A 19045-nucleotide genomic window follows, 5' to 3' on the forward strand; every position below is an offset into this window, starting at 1 on the left:
CTCCTCCGTTCACTTCGAGTCTATGCTTTAATGGCTTCCAAGAGACAACGTTCAAAAGCACACTCCACAAGCATTTTACGTGCTTTCTTCAGTGCACCACATTTGGCATATATGTCAAAGAGATAGATAACGGCTTTGATCAATCTTTTAACTTAATATCTCCACCTGGATGTACGACATCGGACTAGACTACCTCCTTGGCGCCTTTCCTTGTGGGCTAGAATCTGCTCAGGGTGTAATACTTTGTCGAGCTCATCAACCTCGGGTTGTGGACTGTCCTCGGGTTAATTCCCGCAATTCTCCCATGAACTGTCGAAGAAGACTCACATGGAAAGCGTTATGAATCTTCCACGAGGCACTCTCGCCTTCTCAAATCGAAGCAAAACCCAATCACCTTCTCTAAAGTACAATCGGCATCTATGCTTCTCTTGAGCTTTTTGACTGGCTCATCAGATTGATAATGTACAATCTTGTGATTTTTGATGCTTTGCTGCTGAGGCAAGAGCCTCCCTATATAGGAACATGTGAAGTTAATTACCTCGCCAAGCAGGTACAAAAATCAGCACTGTTTGGCTGCTGCTTTTGAGCTATTTGGGGGCAATTTGGTGCTCGGAATCATGCCGGAATCAAGGGACACATGGCCCAAGGTACAGAGAACAGTATAAGGACACTAGAGAGGTGAAAACAGGTCAAAAACAGGCCATAACCAGAAAATACAGCGGCCTGAAATTGCCATTTTTGGACTGTTTTGCAGTCATATGGATGCCTGGAACATTGGAAACAATGCCCAATTGTCAGAGTACACTTTTGGGAAGCGTTGGGGCTGGAAACAAGTGAAAAACCAATTCCAGAGAGCTGTAATTGCTCTTCTTGAGTTGGAATTAGAGGGTTTTTGTCGAAGCAAGTGAGTTCTTGGTTGGGAACTTGTTTGGGACCAGTTTGGAGTTGTTCTGCTACCAAAATTTGGTCAATACAGGTCAATAGGGTAGTGCATGACTCTCTGTCATAACCTTCTGTCGAAGAAGTCGATAAACGCAAAGCTTTCCACAAAACATCATAAAAGGAATCACGATGTTCGCCACGAACAAGAGCGTCATAGGGCTCAACAAAATCCGCATCTGTATTGTAATGATCTTGCATCTCATCCAACTCGGTCGCTACATGTGGGTGCCTAGACAAGGTATTTTCTACCACGTTCTCCTTGCCCGCAACATGCACAAGCTGAAAATGAAACATAGACAAGAAGTTGGCCCATGACAAATGCTTCTCACAAAGCTTGGCACGAGTGAGAAAATATTGCAATGATTGATGATCAGTCTGCACAGTAAAATCCGCTCCAAGAAGATAGTGCTTCCATGACTCTAGAGCATGAATAACGGCAAGCAACTCCTTCGCGTAAATCTGCATAAGCTGCTATGACCCTCTCAATACCCTGATCTCATAGGCAATAACATGTCCATCTTGCATAGGAACTGCACCAATACCGCTGCCACATGCATCACACTGCCCTTGAAAAGACTTTCTCGAGTCCGATAAAATAAGGAGTGGCTTTGTAGTAGGCTTCTCTTTTAGAAGCTTGAATGCTTGCTGTTGTCTCTGGCAAGCCTTGCAGATTGTCAATGTAGAGCAAATTGATGGAATCCCCTCCTCCAAGGAATGCCTAGCCGCGCGCTATAACATCGCATAGCTAAGGTGGACAAACCTAGCATGCCAAAGTGTAGATGAAACCGCGCCCTGTGAGAGTAGAGCCTTGAGCTTGAATAACCAGCCATCACGCTCCCCTCTAGCAAGAATTGGACCTGTAGCACCATCTTTAATAATCACCTTACCATCCCCAAAAGTGACAAAAGCTCCCAAGGTGTCCAAGGAGGAAACTAAGAGAAGGTTGAAGGCTAAGTCGGGGACGAAAAGCGCATCAACCGCACTATACTTGGGGTCTACTAAAGAGCGGCAGATAGGAATCCTCCCAGTCCCAGCCACTGGAATCAAGTGAGAATCACCCAAGGTAATGTATTGATCTGATGAAGAGGTAAGAGAACTGAACCACTCCCGCATGGGAGTCATGTGAGTGGTCCCACCGCTATCCACAATCCAAGCACCGGACTGTGAAGAGGTCAAGGCAAGGTCCTGTGAGGCAATCAAAGAGACTCCAACACTCACCTTCACCTCCGGCATAAAACTCCGCTCGGCTCTCAATCTGCATGAGATGGGAAAGAGCCTCCTCCCAAGTGGGTTGCGTGGTACACCTTGACTGAATGAGACTCTGGTAGAAAGAGTCGAACCTGTCTGGAAGTTTGAATAGGAGTTGTTGTGCCATCCGAGTAGAGGTCATCTCGCCTCAAACCGCAACCAAATCATACCATAGCTCTCGCATCGTGCGGGTCAACCCTGAGAGAGAGTTGAATTGGATATACTGGTAGAGCTCCTTCTCCAATCTCATAATATGGCCAATAGACTTGTCTACGAAGAGATCTGAGAGTCTCTTCCAAAGACCATGGGCATGTGACTCCGTTCTGACTTCCTGAAGGATAGAATCAGAAAGGTTAAGCAAAAGGAAAGTAAACACCGTGCGGTTTATCTTTTGCCACTCGTCTGCCATTCCATGTGTATAGTCCTCCTCCGCTCGGTGAGGCATAACCGCCTATGCCGCATCCTCGAGCCAATCCCAAACTTCGTTGTACATACATATAGTACGCACCTTTGTCTTCCATATGGACCAGTTAGCACTGTCCAACTTGGCACTCTCTGGGAACATGGAGAAGCCGTAAGGTATAATTTGCAACTCCGATTAGTGTCCTCCTCAGAGGGCAAGGTACGCCACATACGAGAGATGCAAGACTCCAAGATCGAATAGGCACAGAAACGCAACCGCAAGTGGACTCCTCCTCAAAACAGCTCGAGAAAACAGCCTGAGATGCCTCCAAAACACTTTCGAGAAGTGTATAAGCCTCCGAAATGTCGATGTCATCCAAAAAACCCAGTAAATCCGTTGCTGTCCGCCAAAAAATAGCAAGTGCAGAGCACTGAAAAACACAAAAAACAATGATTTTCAGCGACTTACGCGCACCCATAAACGTCCAAGACGTGTAGTGCCGATGGGGAGAAGCCAATCCTTGCGAGGTAGGCTGAGTTTGGGACCTCTTAGTTTGAAATATTTAAACTAGATCTCTCTCTCTCTCTCTCTCTCTGTCTCTCTCATAATAGAGCCACTACACTGCCTTGTTTTCAGAATAACCTACACTCAGAGAGCTCATGGAGTCCAAAGACTAGAGACAGCTTGGATGTTTTCTTCTAGAGATGTAGAGACATAGAGATCTGATGCTACAGTCACCTAGTGGAGATAGACAGTCCCAGTTTATAGATTTTTTTCATCGAGCGACTCTAGCACCCCCTATTACTACCACACATAGAGGGGTCACTCTATAGCAGGAAGAGGTGGTTAGAGCTAGGAGACGACCTAGAGTTGTGGGATACCGGACCCGACGAGCACACCAGAGGGAGATCCACCAGATCCGGGCACACCATGAGCATGACAAACAGAGTGCGATACAGCGAGTCTACTCCGACCCTGCCACCATACTACAAGGACTCTTCACACCCTACCGACCTATGCATGATATCCTACACCCCCAGTTTGGTACCGGATGGAGCAAGTTTGCATATCATGGTTGTATCTCCTGAGCATATAGCTACTCATCCATTATAGATAGAGCTCCATCCCCTCATTTTACATGCACATGTACTCACCCTACCCTTGAGGAGATTACTCTAGCCTTGTATCACCTTTTTTTTAGCAGTATGTACCACTTTACTTTAGTTTTTCAGCACTTTAATGCTTTTTGGTTACCAAAGGATACACATATGTACATGGTTTTGTCTCATAGTCCGACTTCGGCCTCTAGAAGAAGATGTTAATAAAGCTTTCTCTCTCTCTCTCTCTCTCTCTCTCTCTCTCTCTCTCTCTCTCTCTCTCTCTCTCTCTCTCTCTCTCTCTCTCTCTCTCTCTCTCTCTCTCTCTCTCTCTCTCTCTCTCTCTCTCTCTCTCTCTCTCTCTCTCTCGTGCATACCGTGTATTGTTTCGTCGATGAGCCATGAGCTTGCACATTCGCTTAAGCAACCATTTGTGGCTCCATCCTGTCCCATACTCCGCCTCGAGTGAGTTGATGACATATTTCTTGTCATCCTCAAGCTGATCACTACATTGCATCAAAAAGTAATTTAGTAATTCAAATAAAAAACTATAAATCATACATTTTGATGTTAATTAATACTTAGTCCCATGGAATATGAACTTGCTTTAGATATGACAAGCAGAGATCTCCAATCTGACGTCTGAAGAGTAAGCCGGCTCCAAGAGGGAGAATAGACCCATCAGGCAGGATGTCGCACGTGACGCCCAAATTGCCGGTGCAAGTGTGCATCGGCAATGGTGGGGGCACTGGCGGCTGAGGCAGTCTCCCGCGAGTCGATATCTCTGGTGGCGTGCTACTCTGTTGACGACGCGAGCTACATGAATACAAACATACGGCAGTTAGGATGATAGTTCTTAAACACTACTTCATATTAATTCCATAATCGACATAAAGAAATACCTCCGAGATTGACGGCCACTAGCCTGTGACTCAAGTGTCAACTGAGTACGAGGAGGTACATCAGGAGTAAGCCACTGACTCTTGTGATGTGATGTACCTGGGATAGGGATCCTAAGCAAGCAAATATAGCAAAAGAAACAAGTTTTAAGAGTACTTTACACAAAAGAAGACTAACATTACAATTTTATCACTCCAGAAGCTTACCGAAATGCTCTAGTGTGATCCTCTGCTCCTACATGTGGCTGGGAGGACGTACCCTCTCCCGGACGTACGGGCATAGTAAACCTCCCAAGAATCTGGATGTCGTCATCTAAACCTACGGCATCCATCTCCACATAATCGGACATAGCCTCCGTCAACGCCTCTCCTGAAAGTCCAGTGCTCCGTAGCAAAGTCTTGATGATGGTAAGCTTAACACTACGACCAGGGTCACTCATTATATCTGTACATTTTAAAATAGCTATATGTCAAACTAACACAAACATATATAATACAACTAGCTCTCTCTTGACTCTCCCTCCCTCTCTCAAAAATAGCCATAATCAGCCTTTTTTACTCCCCCGTTTTGGGAGCGTTTCTGTGAGTCAGGCCCCTCCGGTTGCGGTTGCATTTGGGGCCTCTCGTTTCCATTTACCATTTCCTTTGCATGTAACTAATGCTATAGATAGCATCTTCTCCAACTTATTGAGAATGGTCTTGTGATGAGGCCGAGATACCCAGACACCCACTTATCTTATGGGATACGATGTACTATCTTCCATGGAGTCTACAACTCCAAATGGTTCTCGAAAAGCCAGGAAATTTGAAAGTCGTTGATGAAATAGAGGCAAACCCTACTGTAACAGTTGCAGGAAAGCCACCTGCCACCTAAGCAGGCATTGATGCTTGTAATAAAAAGGACCTTGAAGCACGCACCGAAATTATCCTTCATCTTGGGGGCAAACAACTACAACTAGTTCGGCAATCTCCAATAGCACATGAGATGTGGAGTCTTCTAAAACAACAGTATCAAAGAACCACTGTGGTTTCACGAGTTCTTTTACACAAACAACTAAATGAACTCACTATGAAATCTTTTCCTTCTACGAATGCTTTCCTAGAGCGCTCACAACGCCCCACTTTCTTCTTCCAAGCAGGCAATGCCCCTCTCTCTCTGTCTCCATCAATCTCTCTCTCTCTCTCTCTCTCTCTCTCTCTGGACACAAGGTTGAGAACCCACATATTATTATGCTATCCCGTTTGATACACGGGAAACCCTCACTGCCACATGACATCATCAGAGCAGAGCTAGACACACCACCTATGCTAGTAGAGGCTCTTTTTTAGACAGTATGTTTTATCCAGCGAGTGCGACAGCTTCCCCCAGATCATAGATATCACATGGAGCACTTGAGGAATCCCTCCAGCTAGCTGAGTCTGGAGAGAGTGGATCATGGTATGCACAGGTGACATAGTGGTTCAACACCCATGGTTTGGATATTCAGCAGCTACCATCCTTTCAGTACAACCCCGAGTCACCACTCATTCACCTTTCCCATGAGGAGAGGAATCATGTGCTCAAACATGGTGTTTGGCAGCTATATATCAGGGAGACATGGATCACACCTAGACAACATCTTCCACCAAAGATGTTGTACTACAAGGATCAATTCATGACTATTCTAGAGGATGGCTTCATCGAAAGGCCTAGATACATGGATGTTTATATGCCCCACAACACTAGAGTAGCCATTGGACAGATTCGAGTCTCTTCACACACACTGGAGATTGAGGTAGGGCGAGCAACTCATATCCCTAGAGAGCACAGGATATGCAGGATATGTAGAGCAGAGGTAGAGAGCGAGGAGCATTATGTTTGCAGCTCTCGAGCCTACCATGATATACGGAGCCACTACACTGCCTTTTTTTTAGGACAGCCTACACTCAAAGAGCTCATGGAGTCCAGAGACCAGAGACAGCTTGGACGCTTTCTTCTTGAGATTCAGAGACATAGAGATCTGATGCTACAGTCACCCAGTGGAGATAGACAGTCCCAGCTTACAGATTTTTTTCATCGAGCGACTCCAGCACCCCCTATCACTACCACACAGAGAGGGCCACTCTACAGCAGGCAGAGGTGGTAAGAGCTAGGAGACGACCTAGAATTATGGGATATCGGACCCGACGAGCACACCAAAGATAGATCGACCAGATCCGGGCACACCATGAGCAGGCCAGACAGAGAGAAATATAGCGAGTCTACTTCGACCCTGCCACCATACTACAGGGACTCTTGACACCCTACCCACCTATGCATGATATCCTACACCCCCAGTTTGGTACCAGATGGAGCTAGTTTGCATATTATGGTTGTATCTCCTGAGTATATAGCTACACATCCATTAGAGATAGAGCTCCATCCCCTCATTTTACATGCACATGTACTCACCCTACCGTTGAGGAGATTACTGTAACCTTGTATCACCTTTTTCCTAGCAGTATGCACCACTTTACTTCAGTTTTTTCAGCACTTTTATCCTTTTTGGTTACCATAGGGTACACATATATACATGGTTTTGTCTCATAGGCCGACTTCGGCCTCTAGAAGAAGACGTTAATAAAGCTTTCTTTCTCCCTCTCTCTCTCTCTCTCTCTCTCTCTCTCTCTCTCTCTCTCTCTCTCTCTCTCGCACACACACACACACACGCCGGCTTCGGCCTCTAGAAGATGTTAAAAAATTTCTCTCTCTATCTCTGTCTCTCTCTCTCTCTCTCTCTCTCTCTCTCTCTCTCTCTCTCTCTCTCTCTCTCTCTCTCTCTCTCTCTCTCTCTCACACACACACACACACACACACACACACACACACACACACACACACACACACATATGCCGACTTCGGCCTCTAGAAGACGTTAATAAAGCTCTCTCTCTCTCTCTCTCTCTCTCTCTCTCTCTCTCTCTCTCTCTCTCTCTCTCTCTCTCTCTCTCTCTCTCTCTCTCTCTCACACACACACACACACACACACACACACACACACACACACACACACGCACATATGAACATTGGCAAGAGAGGGTGTGGGAGGGAGGAGAGCATACCTGAACTGCGTGACAAGTGTTCGCCAAGCAACACAGAAGGAGCTTCGTTTGAAAAGCTCGGTGAATTTTGGGAGCCCACGGGTACTGAGAATTCCCGAGCGTCCCTTAAGGGACGCAATCCAGTCTCCAAACGTCGCAAAGGCCGTCGTTATTTACCGTCGCATAAGCAAAGCTTAATTATGGCATCGCATAAGCAAGGCTTGGTCGTCCCATAAAAGACGCCAACTTTTTTTGAAAAAATTTTGCGATGCTTATGCATAGGGCACAGCTTTGCTTATGCATCGCCTTCGTCATTGCTTAAGCGACGCCCGTAGATTTTAGGCCATCGCTACACACCCATTGGCTAGTAGTGCTTCTTCCCCCACTTCTAGAAGCTCTTTTTGATGGTCCTTCATCAACATTCTCACGTCTGCGCTTCTCTTCTACAATATCTTCATTTTGTTGGCATTTTGTAATGTAGGCATGCACTGACAATGATTCCACTAAATCATTCCATTTTGTTTCTAGACGTATACAATGACCTGCTTCATGTAGAATCTCTTTTGTAACCTTTCCTTTTTTAGCTAAATGCATGAAATTTGGCCAAATTTGACCATGATGGTCACTCACCTCTTCATCACTAAGATGCTCAATTTTTACTCCATAAGTAGTTGTCTCAACTGAAGAGGTGGCATGGTTAGTTTCCATATCTTCAACTAAGGTTTGCATTCCCCCTTCCCAAAGTTAGTTCTCAAGGGTAGACCTATCTCTCTTAAGTGTATTTTACCATCCTTAAAAAAGACAAAATCTTTTGACAAAGCATCACTAAGATCATCACAATCCCTTCTTACATGGTTTGTACTATCACACCAAATACATCTATTAACAAACCCTTCTTTGGGTTGTTGCCTTTGCCTAGGAAGTGGCCCTGACGGTTGACCTTTTTCTTCAAGCTTTGCAAGCTTCACCTTCAAGTCACGTATTCCCTTCACAATTAGATCATCTAGCATGGACTCATCAAACTTAGGAGCGATAAAAGTAGGCTTTACCATTTTGTTTGAAGTTGAGGTGGAAGGACTTGTAGTGTTTACTAGCATCTTGTCCCTTCTTCTTTGTCGTTTGGCAAGCAGTGAGACAACACCTTCAACTTCGTTCCGGTCGGTCTTTAGTCCTTGATCAACATATTTATCTTCAAGAAGAAGCTCCAAATTTTCTTGAAACTATTTACCTGCAACTTGTAAGAAAAGATCTGTCTTCTTTGCATCTAGTGTGGCCCTTTCTGTCCTGGTGAGTTGTGCATAGCGCCACTCAAATTCCCTAAGTAGCTCCATTATTGATAGTCCTTGCTTTGGCTTGACTACCCATTCTAAGAATTTCCTTTTTGTCACTCTCTCTGAGTCCTCCATGAAATATTCCTCCTTTAAAGCTATTTTGAGTTCTTCCTAGTTTCTCCCATGCCCATCTTTAATTGCCATAACATGTGCCCTAATTTCTGGAGCAACAACTAGCTCAAAGCTTTGAATCATCTCACCTTCTGACACACGATGTAGCTCCATCTCCTTCACACACTCGCGTAAGTACCTGGTTACACCTTTGCCATTGAACTGATCCATTCTGTTGAACGACCGCTTGTATGGCCTTGGTTGCTGAAATTTCCCTTCTTTCAGTGGCATGTTGTTGTTGCATGAACATTGCAAATTCTTGAAACATTTGCATTGTTGCTGGGTCAAAATCGATCTCCTGTTGCTCAACATGATCACCCATGGTTACCCAAAAACTCTCACCCTAGCAGATTCGTGTCGGGTTCACCAAAAATATGTCGAGAAATTTGCGGTCTTGCTAGGAAAGCACTGGGATTTTGGCTGTGAGAGTTTGACAAAACTCCAAAAACTATATGAAGGAGTTAAACCACAGATGCCATGAAGTATAGGGTCTGGAAGGAAGTGCAAGCAAAGAAGCTTCATTCTTTCTCTCTTATACTCACACACAAAGAAAGAACACAAAAGAGAACATCAAAACAACACAAAGATGAAAACATCAAGGCTATGGTCATATTGTATCATGGATAATATGAAAGGATTAATAGATGAGTTAATTGCGTTTATTCTTTGCCGACCAAATAGGCTATAAATTATTCTTTGGAATTGTAGTTTTGTGCTCACCATAATATATCTGTTTTGTCTAGTGATTGGGATTAATTGTGTGTATAAATCCTCTTGGTTCATAGCAAGATAACTACACTAACATCAAAAGAAAAGTTATAGTCTTTAAGAGGTAGTATGATGGGAGTAGTTGAGAGAAGTATTTCATTGAGCCTTTCTGGGCCAAAGAGAAACACTATACGTTGTTGAAAGCATATTTTACAGCTAATCCATACGTTAATTCTAATAGACCGCATAGAGTGGAGGTGATAGAAATTCTCATCATGTGGATTACTCATCTAGGATAGTATGTGAGAAATGTAGATATGAGAGAAGTGAAGAGATGAGAAGTTTCCCTCCCAAGCCCTATTCTTGCCCGTAGGCAATAAGAATACTGCGGGGAGAGATGTACCTATAGCAAGAAGAACCTAGAATTTGTAGAGAGAATGAATTTTTAAGAGTGAGAGCGATAGGTTTGGTTAAGGAGATGAGATTAGGTATATATATGTTGGATTAGAGATAAAAAAGAAAATAACAGTATATAACAAAGTATCAATGTAGAACACATCTTACTTGTCAAACTCTTCGGCACCATTTTTGATGGAGAGAGAAGAAGAGGGAAGAAGTCAACTTTGATTCTTTGATTAGAGTTGATCTCCCAAGGATAGCTTACAAGAATGGCTAGTCTTCTTCTAGAAGAAAGTGTAGGCTTAGGTTTATGTTAATAACTAAGTACGATTAAGCATTACTACTTACTCCCTCATGAATTCCTCTCATCAATGGCTTGAATGCTTCAATGCTTCAATGATTTTCAAGGAAGAAGAAATCCCCTTTTATAGGTAAAGGGAACCCCCAAAGATTTACACAAGAAGAGAGGAGTCAATGTGAACAGAAATTGGAAAACTTGGAAATGAGCTGTCCCTGCATGATGTGGGTAGATTGGGGTCCAGTATTTTGATCATATCTCCTCAACCGTGGCTCCAAATAAAAAAGTAAAAATATGGGAAGAAAATTTAGCTCATTACCTACGACTTCCATATAATATGCATTTTCCAATTTGGATTGGAACCTTGTGTAAAAAAAATCATCAAAATAGGGTACAGTTTTGGCAATATGAAAGCATGACATTGCTCTTTGACAAAGTTTTGTAGTCATGCTTGAAATAATGTATTAACATAAGTGTATCTTTGAAATCATGCCACCTAGTTTCCCACTAGGATTTGATTCCCTCCTAGTAGCTTTTTAAAAAGAAATATAAGAAAAATACATAGAATATATATATATATATATATATTGGAAATTATTTTAGATATAGGATCTAGCTAGGGTGTGAGATAATAATGAGATGGTAGAAAGAAAGAATCAATGCTGTTTGCCCCAAGTTAAAGAGGCGGAGCTATTGACGCTTTTCCCATAGTACTTTTTGATTGGTAAAGTAAGAATACGTTACCCTCGAGATAGATAATAGGATGAGATAGAAAGCTTATTATTATACTTAGATATGCATATGTACATTATAAGAAATATAATTATGTACTTAAAAAGTTGCAAGATAGATCTTGTAGCATGCTTTCCCACTATGTACGTGTCACAACACGACAACGTGGGGAAACACACCTCAATCCTGTCAGTTACCCTAAGGGGATAGGTAGATTACATAGTGTAATTTAGTGCTAAAGGATATGCAAAGTTCGTACATTAGCACCAAGCAATCCGATTAGTAAGCATTTGTTGCTCTACTTGGAGTTTGCTTACCATAAGTTAAAGCATGTTTGTGACTAGGTTTAGTCTCTTCATTTATAAGTCAGTTTCTCAACCTTGAACACTAGCTATGGTTGGGTTGTTTACTAATGAAATTTGAGAACAAGTCAAGGACTTATATTTTGCTAATAAGTTCCATCAGCCCCAGTTATTTTCATGGAAAGTGAAAAGAGGTACTCTTTTGGGTACATCTTTTTTGTGATAACTCGTTTCACATGCTTGTATGCGTTCTAAATGGAGGCTACACACTATGTTGGATAGGAGTTGGTAACACATAATGGTTGCAAATGGAAAAAAATGTTGAAAATAATAATGTTACTCTTGGTTTCATTGAACCTCCTACTGAACTAGGTTCAGGCTAAATGCACAGCTGGATCCATGAAGGGTGGCACTGTGGAACACATTAGTGTATCACCACTCTTGTTTTCTAGGACAAAAATGCTTCTCCAAGGGGGGAGTAATTTCAGGACAAGGATCCTAAGGAGCAAGGCTCACGGCCTAGGGGGTCAGGGACCTGAGCCACGGGCTCGAACAGGACCAGTGTGGACTGGGGATCCATATTGTGGCTAGGGCTAGGAGCCGGCCTATATATAGGGTGATAGGGTGGTGGATCCAGAATCTTAGTCTCCTAGGTCTTATAAGAGGTAGAGAGAAGGTGAGTTCAAAGGCCTAGATGACATTCCCAAAGGGCAAGTGCAATGAGCAAGTAGGCGGCGGTTGAGCCGGGCAGTCGAGTTGAGCATACAAAGGGCCAAGCAAGTGGTGCACCATATAGAGGTTGCCAAAATGGTTTATGCCAAGTGCAAGCAATGAAAAGCTAATTCTAAAAGGAGCTCAAAGAGAAGTTCACAAGATGAGAACTCACCCATTTTTTATGTTTTAGGTCTCCTAGACACACCCCTATAAAATAATGTAAACATGATATTTTTGGGCCTTTTTGCCATTATGTCTTTTGGCCATTAGTGGTTTTTGCTTGTTTAGGCTTTTGATCCATTGTCCTGTTGCCGAGGGTTGTGCCGAGAGAGGGTTGATTATATATGGTGTTGTATATGCGAGAAGGCTATTCACTGTTGTCTCTGGGCATAATTTCCCGTTTTCCGTTTTCTTCTCAGCTCGTGTGCGTGTGTTTCCGGGTGTGTGTCAGCATGTGTGCCCCCCCAAAGTGTGTCATGCAAAGAGAGATAGAGAGAGGTTTTGTGCATGTGGAAAGCTGTGAATTGAGTGGACCAGAGTGATGGGGTCTGTCTAGAGCATTGCAAGGCATGTGTGTGTATGGTTGTGTGCAAGCGGTGGTTTGCTTGCGGGTAGTGTCGAGTTTTGAAGGTGAACTCTAGTGGATTGGGGCGCTGTGTATACCCTGGGATATAGTGAGGCATTATGTTGTGTGCTAGGTGTGTTTCCCTTTTCCCCTCTCCATCTTTTGGTGCCCCCACGGAGGAGCTATCTGATGATCCAATTTGAGGTTGAAAGCGGTGTTTTTAAGCCGACAAAGCGGTTGGCTAATGGTTGAGGTGTTTGATGATCAGGTTTGAAGCTAGCAGAGATGGTGGAGCCAGGATTTGACCCCATATTTACGAGCATTGAAGATCCCAAAGATTGGTTAGCAGATTTTGAGTTATGGCTGTTGTTGATGCATATGTAAAGGAATGCAGAAAATTTGGAGACGGTGCCGTTGTTCATGGTCTAAAGAGCAGTGATCGAGAATCATGGTAGAGATTGCAAAGCCAATTTCTGGATCAGTTTTGAGAGGTGATTACGCTGGAGGAAGCTGGTGCAAGGCTGAAGGTGATAGGCCAAGATGTGAGTAAGGATTTCTCTATTTTTGTTTAGCAGTTTGAAGCTTGTTGGAAGCAGTTAGAGGTGGCTACTGGGATCGAAAGAAATCAATACTTGAAGCTATAAAAGCTGCTAGAATGCTTGCATTGGAGGATTAGAGAAAAGGTGGAAGACGGTGTGTATACCTATGAAGATGCGGTCTTTCTGGCAAAGAGGAAGAGCAGGAAGGTAAAATGGAAGATGGAGTTGGGCGTGTTAAAGCTAACAGACTATATGCCTGTTGTAGAGGTAGCAAAGTGCTCTTTGGTTTGACGAAAGGGGGTTCCACTTGTTGGAAGTGTAGAGCCTGTTGAGGTAGGGCCTACTATTGGTTATGTTCATTGGAGGTTTCCAGTTGGTGATGTGCATGTGCCAAGGGTGGATGGGCTTGGTAACGAGGAGAATCTACATATTGAGGTGAGAAAAGGTGCAAAAGCGGTAGCAAATGTGGAGTTTCCGGTGTGGATTAAAGAGGTAGAGTCTATCCTTGTGGAAAGTTTGTATGAAAAATAGTATCATGCAATTGGATTGCAGATATCAAGGGTTCAGAAGCTGATGAAGAAAGTGAGCAAAGTCATGATGATGGTCAAGCTTTTGTGGAGAAGCAAGCGGATGAAGATGCAGATACGGAGTCAATATATGATGCTAGTGATGATGAGGATACAAGCTCGAGTTGTTGGGAGACAAGCGAGGACGATAGATCGGTTGAGTCCACATCCTATGACAAGGAGACAAAGTCTGACGAACCAGAGCTGGTAAAGGTAAAACTACCCTCTTATGTGTTTGATGATATGGTAGTAGCCCATGTGCAAGAAGATCAGGGAACAGAGCAAGTTGATATACATGATGAAGACCAAGTGGAGCGGTTTAGGCCTACAGGTGATGGTATGCAGGTAAAGGTGGTGTGTGGTGCCATGCTAGTGGCCATGCTTATGAAAGTGGAGGTGGTGTGCCATGGTGGTGCAACAGGTGTAGAATCTTGTCAGGAGAGACGGAGCAACCTGTTAAGTATGGAGTCTTATTTAATCCTTGTAATTTTTTGTGGTAAAAACACACATTTGTAAGGCCCCCATTATGAGGAGAAGCCATCGTGCATGAAGAAAAAAAACTCACCGGAAACCAAAATTTTCACGGTGGCCACGTCGGAATATTCCTTTTTGTCGGAATATTATGGCCGGACAACGGTCAAAAAGTGGTCGGAAAACGATCGAGCGGTTGGTCGGTTGGCTAGTTGGCCGGTGGTCGAAAGTCATTGCCAGTGGCCGAATTCAAAAGCGGATTTGTCTTCTCAAGGGCGGCCACACATGGGCGGATTGGAGGATCCAATTTGGACTTATCTACACCAGGGTAGCTACACATGGCCGTCTCTCATAAGAGAGGGTAGCCCTTTTGGCCTATAAAAGGAGGCCATTTCTACACACATTTCATAGTGTGAAGTTGATGCAACAAGGTGGGTGTGAGGTGGTGAGAGTGAAGCAAGGCAAGAGCTCTATTAAGGGTGTAATCCCTTTGTGACCTACTGTAGACACCATAATATGTTTACATTTTGTACCAAAACTGGGGTAACTTGGGGATTTGCACGGGCATGTTAGGTGCATTAGCATGTTAATGATTGCCATAATGGATGCATTAGCGCTAATGTTTGTTAGTGTTTATGATTGCTTGCTGATAAGTTCTTACTTAAGGAAGTTAGTCCCTCGGTGGCTTGAGTTAGTTTTAGGGATCTTGTCGATAGCTATCTTAAGGACTCCAAATTCAAGCTATGGCCATTAGGTATCTCATTTTATGCTGTTAGTGACCGCCATGGGGTTGCGAGCTCGAGATTAGTGAGAATGGATTCTTTAAAATTTCTTATAGTTGCTTTATGATGTAAACAAATTCTTCTTTTAATGACCAATTTGGTAGGATAGATGAGTCGCCCCATGCCTAGTCCAAGTGAAGTGCAATAATGAGGTCTTGAATCCAATCTTAGCCAAAGTAGATGTTTGGAGTCTTGTGAGTTTTCCCTTACTTACATTAATGCATGTTAGTCGGTTGAAACAGTAAAACCCTAGTTAGATTTTGAGCTTGCCTTTGAAGAAACGGGAAAGTTATACAAGTTTTAGTGTAGCTATCGGGAAAAGCTTTAAATTTTGACTTAGAATCCGCGAGGGACCGTGAAGTTCAAGAGAGCAGGGAGAGAGAAGATGTGAGCTCGATGCTCATTGTCATGATAGAGATCTTTGAGGTTTTGGGGATTTTACCCCTTTTTCAAGGTGGGAGCGAGGTCTTAAAAGACCAATACTTGACAATGTTTAGAAAACTATAACAAAACAAAAACAGAATTACGTTTTGATTGGCCAGCTCTGAATCACCATGTAGAGAGGAACCGCCAGGAGGTGAGGAAGCCAGAAGACGAGAGAGGGAATTGTCGCCAAGTGAGTGGGGAAGAAGGGAGCCCAAGAGGGCTACCCTTGCGTGTACTGTGTGTGTGCAGACGAGATAGGAGCCACCAAGGGCCGCTAGGTGTGTGAGGACGTCATGCAAGCCCGAGAGGGCGCTGTGAGAGGCGAGCCCATGAGGGGCCGAGAAGGGATGCACTGGGTGTGCAGAGCATGAGGAGAGAGATAGGGCACTGAGGAGAACGCGAGCGTGAGAGGAGGAGGAAGCCCAAGTGGGCTTCCCTGTGTGTGTGTGTGTGTACTCATTCGGGAGAGAGCCAAGAACCATAGCATGTTGTTGAACAGCTGAGGAGCCCCAGAGGAGAGGTGGGGTCGCCGGAGAGAAGTCGGGAGTCGCAAGAGCAGAAGTTGGTTGAAGAGATAGAGTTTCTTGCCACAGAGTTAGCCTGAGGGTAGCGCTGTAGTACAGAAGTAGAGAGAGAGTTTTAGTGCTGGGAGTTTAGTGAGAGAAAGAGAGAGAAAATGGTTATGACTGTGGGCGTTCATCTGTTCGAGAATGCATGCGTGTGTGTGTGTTATTCTTGCTTGCATAGTATAGCAATACAGAGAGCAAAATAGTGAGAGAAAGGGGTAGCGCTGAAGTTAAGGAAGAGAGAGTGATTCCGTTTTCAACTTCCTGTGTGTGTGTGTGTGTATCCATTTGCTTGACTGTGTGTGTGTATTAATATTTGCCTGCATAGTATAGCGCTACACAGAGAAAGTAGAGAGAGAGAGAGAGAGAGAGAGAGAGAGAGAGAGAGAGAGAGAGAGAGAGAGAGAGAGAGAGAGAGAGAGAGAGAGAGAGAGAGAGAGAGAGAGAGAGAGAGGGTAGAAGAGGGAGGCCACAGGGGAGGTAGGATGCAGTCTAAAGAGAGAGAGAACATGAGTTCCTTCCTGTGTGTGTGTCGTAGGCAGCCTGTGCGAACTGTGTGTGTGTGTATGTGTAGCGTCAGTGTAAGAGAAAGAAAGCGACATTAAGTGAGAGAACCGAGGTGGCCGAGGCCCCTGACGAGGATGACGATTACCTGTGTGTAGAGACATAGAGAGAGAACGAAAGAGAGGGTTGCCTTCCTGTAGCGCAAAGCATAGTAGAGATCAATTGCAGCAAGTCATTGTGTGCATGGAGTTCAAGAGATAGAGAGAGAATAAATACCTTGCTGAGTGAGAGTGAGAGAAAGAGAGAAAGAGAGAAAAATTTGGAAATAAAATTCAAAATCTTGCTGCGGAGTGACTCACTTTCAAGTGAGAGGAGCCGCTACTCGATTTCGGACGGAGACGGAAAGCAAAAGTACATTCAGAAGTGAACGTTAAAAATTCACTGGTTAGTTTTTGTTGATGTCTAAACGATTTCATAACACTAAAAAGAAGTATTGTTAGTTTATTATTTGCATTGCTAGTTTCATAATTGAGAATAAATCTGATCGTTTGAAGATGTATCTGCATTAAAAGAATGTTTGGAAATGAAATGTTGCATATTGTTGCATGATTGATGGCATTTGGGAAAGGAAATTAGGTTAGTGACAATTTTTTGCAATTGCAATGGAAATTTACATTTTACAAGATTATTTTGGTGTTTTTGATTGAAAAGTGTGCAAATCTATTCAATGATTCTAGTTGCAATGTTCATGAATCTAAAATCCAATGAGTGATTGGTTTGTTTTGTGAGTTTTGAAGTGTAGTTTTGAACTCTAGCGGTCAAGTAAATGTCTAAATGATTGCGTTTTGATAAATCTTGGCTAAAAACTCCATTAAAAATGTATATGAGAACTCAGATATGCTATTTTAACCATAAATAGCATATCTAGAGATGCATACATGAGAAATAGTGCATATTAGAGAGTTGGACTACGAAACTAGGAGGGCAGATATATTTGGACTACGAAGCATAGCAAAGTAAGTAAAATACGATCGTATAATCAGAAAATTGCTAAAAAGAACTTGAAAGCCGCACAATTATGGAAAATTAGTGCAGTTCTAGGTTAGTTAGGGGACCGTTGGTTTAACTGAATGCTATTTAGAAGACTTGGAAGGCGACGTTCATTTGGTGCATCCGCCGAGAGCCAACTAGCCAGCTGGCTATTAAAGCTACGGGGCACCCCGGTGCATATATTTTGCATGCTGGTACCTAAAGTTTTGGCCAATCAAAAAGAGGCAATGTCTGTGTAGTAACGCTGAAAAGAGCGAGTCTTAGATTGACTTGGGATTATTTCAATATTATATATACTTTTCATGCTTGTAACCTTGGACAAAATGAATTTAGCTAAAGTTGACATGGTGTGAGTAAAGCTCAAGATGTATCTTAGGTGATTTAGAGAATATTGCTTAGGCTGATTCAGTTTGGTCTAAAGGGACTAGAGCAATGGAGCAAGAGAATAGTGAAGGCTATAATGTGGATAGTGTGATCAAAGATTGTTTGGCAAAAATATCCATATTAGAAATTGAAAAGAACCAAGCTTTGCTTGAAGCTAAACATAACAAGGACCTAGTCAGGATAATTGATGATTGTTGTAGTAGGGATGTTATAACATTAAAAGAGGAAATAGGAGAGATGTGTGAGATGATTAACCACGAACGTAAATCTCATTTTGAACAAATAGCATCCTAGAGAAATGATGTTAAATCAATGAGAGGGGAACTTGAAAAGTATAGAAAACTGGCATTAGGTGGTGAAGTGACAAGTGGCCATAGGGGAGATGAGAGTATAGTTGCATTAAGAGAAATGGATAGTAATAATTATTGTGTCAATCAAACTGAAGAACTCAATACTTCATGTTCATTAGAAACTAGCAAAGAGCAAACTAAGGAAGGGAATGAGTCGAAAATTATCAAACCTAAATATCAACCGAAATGTAAGCATTGTGGTATAGCAGGCCATATTGCTAGATCGTGTGAAAAGAAGAAATTATCCCAACAAACACTGGTGCAAGATAGGAAATAATGTGCGTAGTGGATAGGGCATTTTATATGTAGGACACTACATATTTCGAGTGGAAAGTAAGTATCTGTAGCATGTATATATGTTTGGAATCCATAGCACAATAGAAGAAAGAGGATAGGGTTTCACATACATGTAGGGAGCTGTAGCTTTTTGGTAAAAGTAGGTTTCTGAACCTTATATAGATGCCTCTAACTAGGGCATTGACTACAAGTAGGATTTTGAAGCTTTTACTGAGAGTAGGCAACTGGACCATGTGTGGATATCTGTAGTCCATAGCATATAGCACCTTTTGGCTTAGCCAATGCACCTGCACTATTTCGT

The 19045-nt window shown here is 43.1% G+C and overlaps 1 pseudogene; it reads right to left on the reverse strand.

Annotated features, from left to right (window-relative positions):
• Window positions 1-2543: 2543 nt before the first annotated feature.
• On the reverse strand, window positions 2544-3071 carry LOC147440912 (uncharacterized; annotated as a pseudogene).
• Between the last annotated feature and the right edge of the window lie 15974 nt (window positions 3072-19045).

This window comes from Adiantum capillus-veneris, chromosome 15, assembly GCF_014529385.1.
Source record: "Adiantum capillus-veneris isolate H3 chromosome 15, ASM1452938v2, whole genome shotgun sequence".
Lineage (NCBI taxonomy): Eukaryota > Viridiplantae > Streptophyta > Polypodiopsida > Polypodiales > Pteridaceae > Adiantum > Adiantum capillus-veneris.